General features: G+C 41.3%; 1 pseudogene; it reads right to left on the reverse strand.

Moving 5' to 3' along the window:
- Positions 1 to 589: 589 nt before the first annotated feature.
- Positions 590 to 3,472, reverse strand: LOC104432431 (annotated as a pseudogene).
- Between the last annotated feature and the right edge of the window lie 4,835 nt (positions 3,473 to 8,307).

The raw sequence follows: 8,307 nt of genomic DNA on the forward strand, positions 1-8,307 counted from the left end.
ATACGCCGCCTTGAGTTGCTTCGCGAGATGCGCAATGTGGCTGTTGCGACAGCAATTAGCAACAATATGGAATTATTCACTTGTGCAATTCATTGTAATCTGGAAAGTAATGCCAGAACAAGGGTCAGGCGTTCAGGTTAGGGAAAGAATGGCAGATTCCTCCAATGAAATGTCGTTCACTGGCCATGTGCGAAGACCTTGCTTCCCAAAATTATGCCGGGGCAGCTGATGCGGACTGCTATCTGAAAAGCTTTCAGGAAGTAGAGCCACTTTATAGAGACGCCAGAGGAAGTGCTCTGTCTCTCCAATCCTTGCCTGTCTGTCGGTCCAAGCTATTCACAAGATGTGTGGCCTGGTCCCTCATCCGGGACTCAGATATGGAATCGTTGCGGTTCGCCAAGGGAGTGCTTCAATCAACTCTCTTTTGCTCATAACTCTTGACATCTAATCACAGCAGCATTACTCTGCCTTATGATATACTAACTTGCACCAACTTTTACTAAAGATCAGGAATCTTAAAGATCTAGAATACGGATGAACTGTGCTCTAAGACTGCAAACTCAATGAAGTTCACTGCTTGCAATCAAAATAATCGAACCTTTACAATTTTTTATTTTCATAACATGCTTGTTTTCTACATAATTATTTCAACCTTAAAGGGAATACAGAACAGAAAGCAGTCCAGTACATGAAAAATTCAACTGCCTGCTCTTTCAACACTAAGAGAGGAAACACTACAGAACCTATTTACAGCAATTCAAAAGGTAAATTCTGCCTAAAGACTTTTCACAGCCAAAACTTTCCCCACCCTCCTTTTACAGTTTTGAGATATTCCTACAGCGTCAAGAAGTTAATACTTCTTCAGCGTGTTCCTCAGCCGAATGAAGCACCAAGTTTTAGCCAGGGTCCTGTACTTCCTCCAGCCGCCAAAGTATCTTCCTATCACTTTTTTGTAGGAAGGCCTTTGCTGAACCAAACTCCAGTATTTGGCCATGTTTGGCCTGCTGTTTATATACTCGTCTTCCAAATTCAAGAGTGCCAAACGAGCTAGCACCGGAATGAACATTACGTCTGCCATGCTGAACTCTTCCCCTGCAATATAAGTCTTGCTCAAACTGTCCTCAATTTCATCGAGAAGTCTGATTAGATGTTCCTTGCTCCGCCTTACAACCTCTGGGTCTCTCAGCTTCTCTTCGGTGTGATATGCCTCTTTTAGCTTGCGGTGGTAGGAACTTGCCAGGTCAGGTGACTCGGCCATCCGAGCAATCAAGACTCTCCTAAAAACTTGGACACTGCTTGCCAATACTTCTCAGGGACGTGGGATAATGTGAAAAACTTTGGATTCCACTCCTGTATTTTATGCATCCATTGAATGACCTCATCACTGCTGAAGGCGATGCTATCATTATTAACAGAGACAACTGCAATTCTCTCTATATACCTGTAAATTTCTAAAGCATTATAAACTTCCACAAAAGAAGAGAATGAAGACAGACAGACAGAATAAATCTGCAAAGAATATGGTACATAATAGAGCACAATACCCCATCCTGTCAACAGATACATTCAGTTACTCAGAAATCCAGAAATACTTTTATTTGACATACTTAGCTAGAGAAGCTGATATTTCTCATTATCACACGCCAAAACAGTTGAAAATTAGATCAAACAAACATCCGTCATAACCATATCAAAAGAAGAACAAGTATGCTGTAAGAATAGGATGAGACTTACTGAATGATTTCAATAGTATCAAAGATGACATGCGAACCATTCTGGAAAACGGGAGTTTTGCAGTCGGGTTCATTCTGAAGAAGGAAGGCCTCAAATTTTTGCCTGTTATCGGATTCATATGGAAGGATGTGTAATCAATGCCCTTCTCTTCCAAAGCCAGCCTTACCTTTTGGCTGTCCAATGAATATGGGTGATGATACAGTTGCATGATTCTAATTGCTTTCCTTTTATTGACTTCAATTATGAAGCACAAGCTTCACACAAAATCAAGAGGCCTGCTGCAAGTCAAATTGAAACAATTACATAGCCAAAGAGGAGGTTTAATTAGCAGTTAGCATGATTCAAAAGTACAACTTTTCTACCAATATTAACACACGTCACTCGTTTGAGATTGCAAGTTTGACAACCATCACCCCTCTCAGATAAGACTAAGGTTTTGCTAATCTAAAAGGTCCACTCTATACTGTGATGAAACATAGTCAAAATCAAAAGAGAAACTAGAGGCTTCAAAAACTTCTTGGCATCCCCAACGAATTAATACACAAGCATTGAAGAACATTTATTGACATACCCATTTTGAGTAAAAGAAGAATCTCTAGCATATCTTAGTCTGTGGCCATCAGCAATTACCTCCCCAAGGAACCAAACCAGACAGCAGTTCAGACAAACGTCAACAGTGAAACCCATTCAACAATCCTCCTTTCAGCACCCAATCTCCAATATAGTCACTTAGTCAGGTTAGGCCTCACACGATGTACGGTTCCACAAAAACCCAAAAAAAGCGCTGAACTGAGACGCCATCTTATGTAAAAGCTCCAAAACCAAAAGGTTCATTTTCCAGCAGGAAAGCATTTAAATTTTGCAGACAGTAAGATTAGAATAAAGGAAGTATTCCCGATTCAGTTAACAAAAACACACAACGAACTCACACCAACTCCTGTCGTGCTTAGAACAGTATTGACGGTTCAAGAAAGGGGCAAAACGGGTCCCGCCACTTCTAATTCGGCCATCAATACAGCAAGGAATTCCAACGAAGAACTTCACGAGGCGATCAAGAACGGTCTAGACCACACGGTCGAAAGAGGTTCGACTGACCGGATGACATGCAGAACCAGAACCGCCACGCCCCCCGCTCCAACACTCCAACCCCAACTCAAGACCCGCTGAAGTCAACGCGCGCAAGCACGATCAAGTTCACAACAAGAGCCCGCAGCGCAGCGACCAAATTGACCAGGGAATCAAACTAAAACGGAAACAGCACGCAGCAACGACGAGAGAACCAAACGAAGAAGGACGGCCAAGTGTCGAGCGCGATCGAGACAGATGGGGTGGTCGGACGGAACCTTACCCAGAAAGCGTCGACACTTCTAGAGATAACTTCGACTTTGCTTCCCACAACAGACAACAGAAAACTACAAGAACCAAGACGAATACTAGTAAACTCCAGGAGTTGTTATAAGGACAACACTTTTAAGCCTTCGTTACCGTTCAAAGTCACCTGCTACAGCACAACCCACCTAAATTTTTCAATGGACAATCTTCTGCAGGCACGCGAGGTCTTGCTACACGAACCAAGATGAAGAATTCCATCACTTACCGAGAGGGTATCCACCCAGAGCTGAGAGACGAACCCCAAGCCAAGAGCAGATTCGATGCTGATCACTTGCTTCGCCACCATGCTCGATCGCCTCATCACCTGTCGCCCACCCCTCGCCCTCAATTTACTCTCCGATTCCTCTTCGCTCCTCAACGCGACGCCGGCATCGCCGCCGTCGCCGCTTAGGAGCACCTCCTCCTCTTCCACACCGGACCGCGCCGGCTTTTCGGCGCCCAAGTTTCCGCCTTCCGCCGCATCACTCCCGCCGCTCCCACTTCCCTCCCTCGATCCCGCGCCGCCGCCTCGGTCCGTCTCCGAGCTGCGCCGCCGCATCACTGGAGCTGCTGCTCGAGCGAAGGGGAGCTCGAGCAGCTGCAGATCGAGCTGCAGCTCGAGCTCGCTCTCGAGCGTCGAGCGAGCCGTCCCAGATCTGTCGCGCCGAAGGGGAGCAACGCTGACCGGAGAAGGAGCGCCGAAGGGGAGCAACGCTGACCGGAGGAGGAGCGCCGAAGGGGGAGCAACGCTTACCGGAGAAGGAGGAGCACCGGAAACGTACCTGGAGTCGCCGGAGAGTCAGCCGAGTGGGAGCCGCCGGACAGATGGGAGAGACGCCGGAAAAGGAAGAACGAAGCTTCAGCCGACGAGAGGAGCGACGAGCACGCACGAAGGAGAAGAGCCTTTGTTCCGATTTTGTTTCTTTGTTCTTTTGTGCCTTCCAAGAAGTGTTTCTTTTCAAAAGAAACAACTTTTTTATGTTTCTTTTTTCTGTTCTTATTTCATTCCAAAACAAAAAACAAAAAAGGAACAAAAACGCAACCAAACGCGTTTTGTTTCTTTTTGTTTTTTAACACTTTCCGTACAGTGTCTTAAGGAAACATTTTTGGAGTGTTTCCATGCACGCCCTAAGTACACTTGTCTTCAACTCAACGATTTCCTTTTGCGAGGAAAAAGGTTGAGAAATTAAAATAAGGTGAAGTAAAGAGAAATTTGATTCCAAAAGACATCTTTTGACTGTTTTATTCTACTTCCATGCCTGAGGTTTCTCGGGCTTAGTGCATCCCTATGTCTGAAAAATACTTTTCCTCGGTGACATATAATATGCGGAGAGAGTACCCGTTGTTTGTCAAGAATGGCTTTTTTTTGTTCGATAAGTAAAAAAGTGTGGAGGGGCGACCAATGATAACGATCCTCTCTTCGGGTTATCATAGGAGGTCTGCACTCATTATGATATGTTCCCTTTGAGCCGTGGCTATTTCATATCACTCAACCCATAGGTCCGAAGTTAGCGAACCCCTCACTACAACCTCACCATAATGCTAACAGTCTCTACACATGAAATATGTTGCATTTAGGTAGCACAAGCTGTTTATAGGTTTACTCACACGTAATTTGATGAAGGATAGTTAAACCTCTTACCATCGGGCCAGTGACCTTGATGGTTTGCCGAAAAGAAGTCTACAAAGTGAGACTATGATGGTAAAATGTACAAGTGCTTCAAAAGTGCTCGTAAGTAAGACTATGCTATCGCTTAGAATTTTGACTTCCGAGTAACGGTCCATTGCATTGTATCGCTCCATGGCACGATTAATGGTGGTTGATTTTGTCCCCATCCTTTTTTGGCCCATAGGAGAGGTGCCATGATCGCTGAAGCCATTAATCGTGTGGGTTTACTCGACTTTTCACCTATGTATCGTCTCTCCTTGGTTGTACCCGTCGAGAAGCATACATTATCAATGGCCCCGATGAGCTCGGCAAACTATGTAAAATATCGAGAAGAGAATCAAGCGGAGTCATCGTGAGTACTTCATCAAAAAGTCGGATTGACTAAAGCAGTTCGAACATTTTCTTTTTGTCCGCGGAAGCATAGAAAAAAACCTTTAGTAATGCTATTGACTTCCACATCCCATAACTCAAGATTCTTAGGTCCCTAATGGTGAAATTCTTTATCGAGTGTGTACTTGTATTTATACGAATTCATTGAGCAATTTGGAATTCATTAATATACAATTATGCGGTCCACGTATGTAACAAAACTACATTACCACGAATCGATCAATGAAAACAAGGGATCCAGAGACGCAAAACAAACTTTCATGCCAAATGACCATAGGTGTGATTAGAGGCCAGAGCCATTGTAGTTTCCAGGAAAATTTGATTACTGTCCGGTCGAGGCGGCTTTAATTTTTCATCATGGACAATATTAAGAGATAGACTTTATATTCATATTGGTCTGTTTTCAAACAGTTCAACCCTTCCAAAGAAAATAATTTGCACGTCTTGATATAACAACAAAGGTCACGATTGTGGATTTTGACGCTCCTTTTATTTCTTATTCCCTCTATTTTGCTAGTTTTCTTACCTGTCCTTACTTGTTTGACGTGCTTATATCCACATCTCGTGTTTCATACGTAACGCCCTGCTTACACGGGAAGCAGAGTATTAAGTGATATACTATGTACTCTTGGACCATTTTCCAATAGCTTTAAATTGCTGGAAATGAGGGTTTTCCTTGTGGTGTGAAAGTCCTTGTGGGTAATTTGGAATAGATAGTGGGCAAGGGAGGATGGAATAGATGGTTTCGTCCACACTGACGTCAAGCGTCTGTCCACATCGAGTAACATGTCCAGTCCTCTTCAGTGCCGTGTTTCACGAAGTGGAGAAATCTTCTCCAAAATCACCATGACTTTAGATGGGCGTGAACTATTGTGTCACTTTCTCCTCCATCACATCTTCCGTCCTTGACGGATCTCGAATTATCCTTGCGGGAAATTTCCTTGACCATGCTAATGAAATAGTAATCACCTTTATAAGCAGGTAACATTAATCAATTGCGCCTATAACAGGTCACACCAAAATTGGTTTTCTTCATGATGACTTCTACGTTTACGGTAACGATCTCTACATAAAGATAGAGAGAGAAAATAGTTCAAAAGACCCATCAGGATTTCTGAAATTGAAGAAACAATTCGAAAAAAAAGGATTTTGTTGTGCATTTGTTGAATTTCATGCTTTTTTGGGCAACGAATTCATAATATATTAATGCAGCATGGGATTGCATTTGAAAAATATTAAGCTTTGGATTATTGACTTACATCACTCTCCTTGCTCTAAACAAGGCTAAGAAGTCTTTGCAAATAAAGGGCCACCCATATTAGATATAAGTTGTACAAATTGTGATAAGAGATATGTGGTCACGAGAATTAGATGTGTATCTCTTTGCTGATCATCGTAAGTTTATTAGAAAAGTTGTGAAAGTATGGGAACCGAATGCAAAATGTCTCCCGATAATATATCCCACCCCTCCACCAAAGAGTTTAAACGTCAATTCCATGGCCCGCAGGCAGCTAATTAACTAACTCGCGGATGTGCTTGGTGATAGTGTCTGTTTCAATCTTGCTATTGTAATGAAGATGACCAATTACTCGATTGTTGACTTCATTTGTCCATTACAGTTCTATAAATGCCAAGGACATACTTGTTCCTTGCCAACACGAGCGCCTCTAGAAACAAGAAAAGCCCATACCAATTGCAATTTTGAGATTTTAATTTAATCAATATAAACATACAATTTAATTCAATTTATAGTCATCATTAATCTATTATAAATCGATTAAAAATCCAAATAAATGTGAGAGAACATCTCATTTTTACGAATTAGAGATTTCATGGATACGGGGAATTTGCTAGCAATCTTGGCCAATTTTAATTCTAAATCACTAACAATTGATGGGTGATCATGCGGGTGAAAAAGTAAGAATTTATCACTCAATAATAAAAAAAACATAAATCGCTAGAAAAGACAAGGAACCTTGATGCATTAAGTGAAGGGAAAGCAAAACTTTATTCTTGTCCAATGCATCGGGCGCACGTGACCTAAACATGCGTTCTAAATGAAATGTCAAGTAATTCTTTTTCGGTTTTTCTTGTCTAATAGACACATGAATTAATTCCCACCGAGCATGCCAAAAGATGTTTTACCAATCTCGATTCCCATGAATAATCTTTTACCAAATGTTGCGTTTTAGTTTTATTATAGGAGACTCAAATTTTGTATTGACCTTGGGTAAAGAATGTCAAATGCAAAGAGGAATTTTACTCTCAACTTATATATACAACCGTAATAACTAATACCCAAATGACCCAAAGACTAATAGCACCTAAGCACAAACACCAAAATTTAATCAATGACGTAACCTAGGCACCAATAGCTAGATAGCCTATGCTTTGGATCCAAACTATGTAGGAATTTAATCTACGACATAGTTTGTTTTAGGCATTAAGTTGGACTCTAATCAACAGTGATACTCTTGGATAAAAAGCACAATGCCGGATTCCAATTGATGACACTGGACTTTATGGAACAACATCGGAATTTAATCAATGATGCTGAACTAGATAGAGATACATATCGGAATCTACTCAACGACGAGGATCTTGTGAGCTACAGCTAAAGTGTTGACACCTGATTTTTAGTTGTCATGTCAAAAAGGTAAAAATCAAGATTCGAGATTCTGATTGCGACATAGCTCATTTCTCGGCCAAAACATGTCATTCTTCATTTCTTTATGTCGCATTGTCACTTTTAAGCAATTTCCAATTCATTTTAGAGAAAAAACCATAAAAGTTAAACGGTTAACTTTTGGTCAACCTTTGACCAAAAGTCGACCCCATGTCAAAAATTAGCTTTTCATCTAAAAAGATGCCATTTAGCTTTAATTTCATTTTTATCAAATCAATTTCTAAAAAAGGGATAAGTGTTCCAGAAGTCCTACAACTTGTCACGAAAGTGCATTTCAGTCCTAAAACTTGCAAAAAGTGCATTTAAGTCCTAAAACTTGTCAAATTGTTTCAAATGAGTCCTAAAATCGACGCCGTTAGCATTTTCCGTTAAAAATGCTGACGTGGCATTTTAAATAATTTTTTATTTTCCACGTGGATTTTTTTAATAATTTTTTATTCATTTTTAAAAAAAATTA

This window comes from Eucalyptus grandis, chromosome 6, assembly GCF_016545825.1.
Source record: "Eucalyptus grandis isolate ANBG69807.140 chromosome 6, ASM1654582v1, whole genome shotgun sequence".
NCBI lineage: Eukaryota > Viridiplantae > Streptophyta > Magnoliopsida > Myrtales > Myrtaceae > Eucalyptus > Eucalyptus grandis.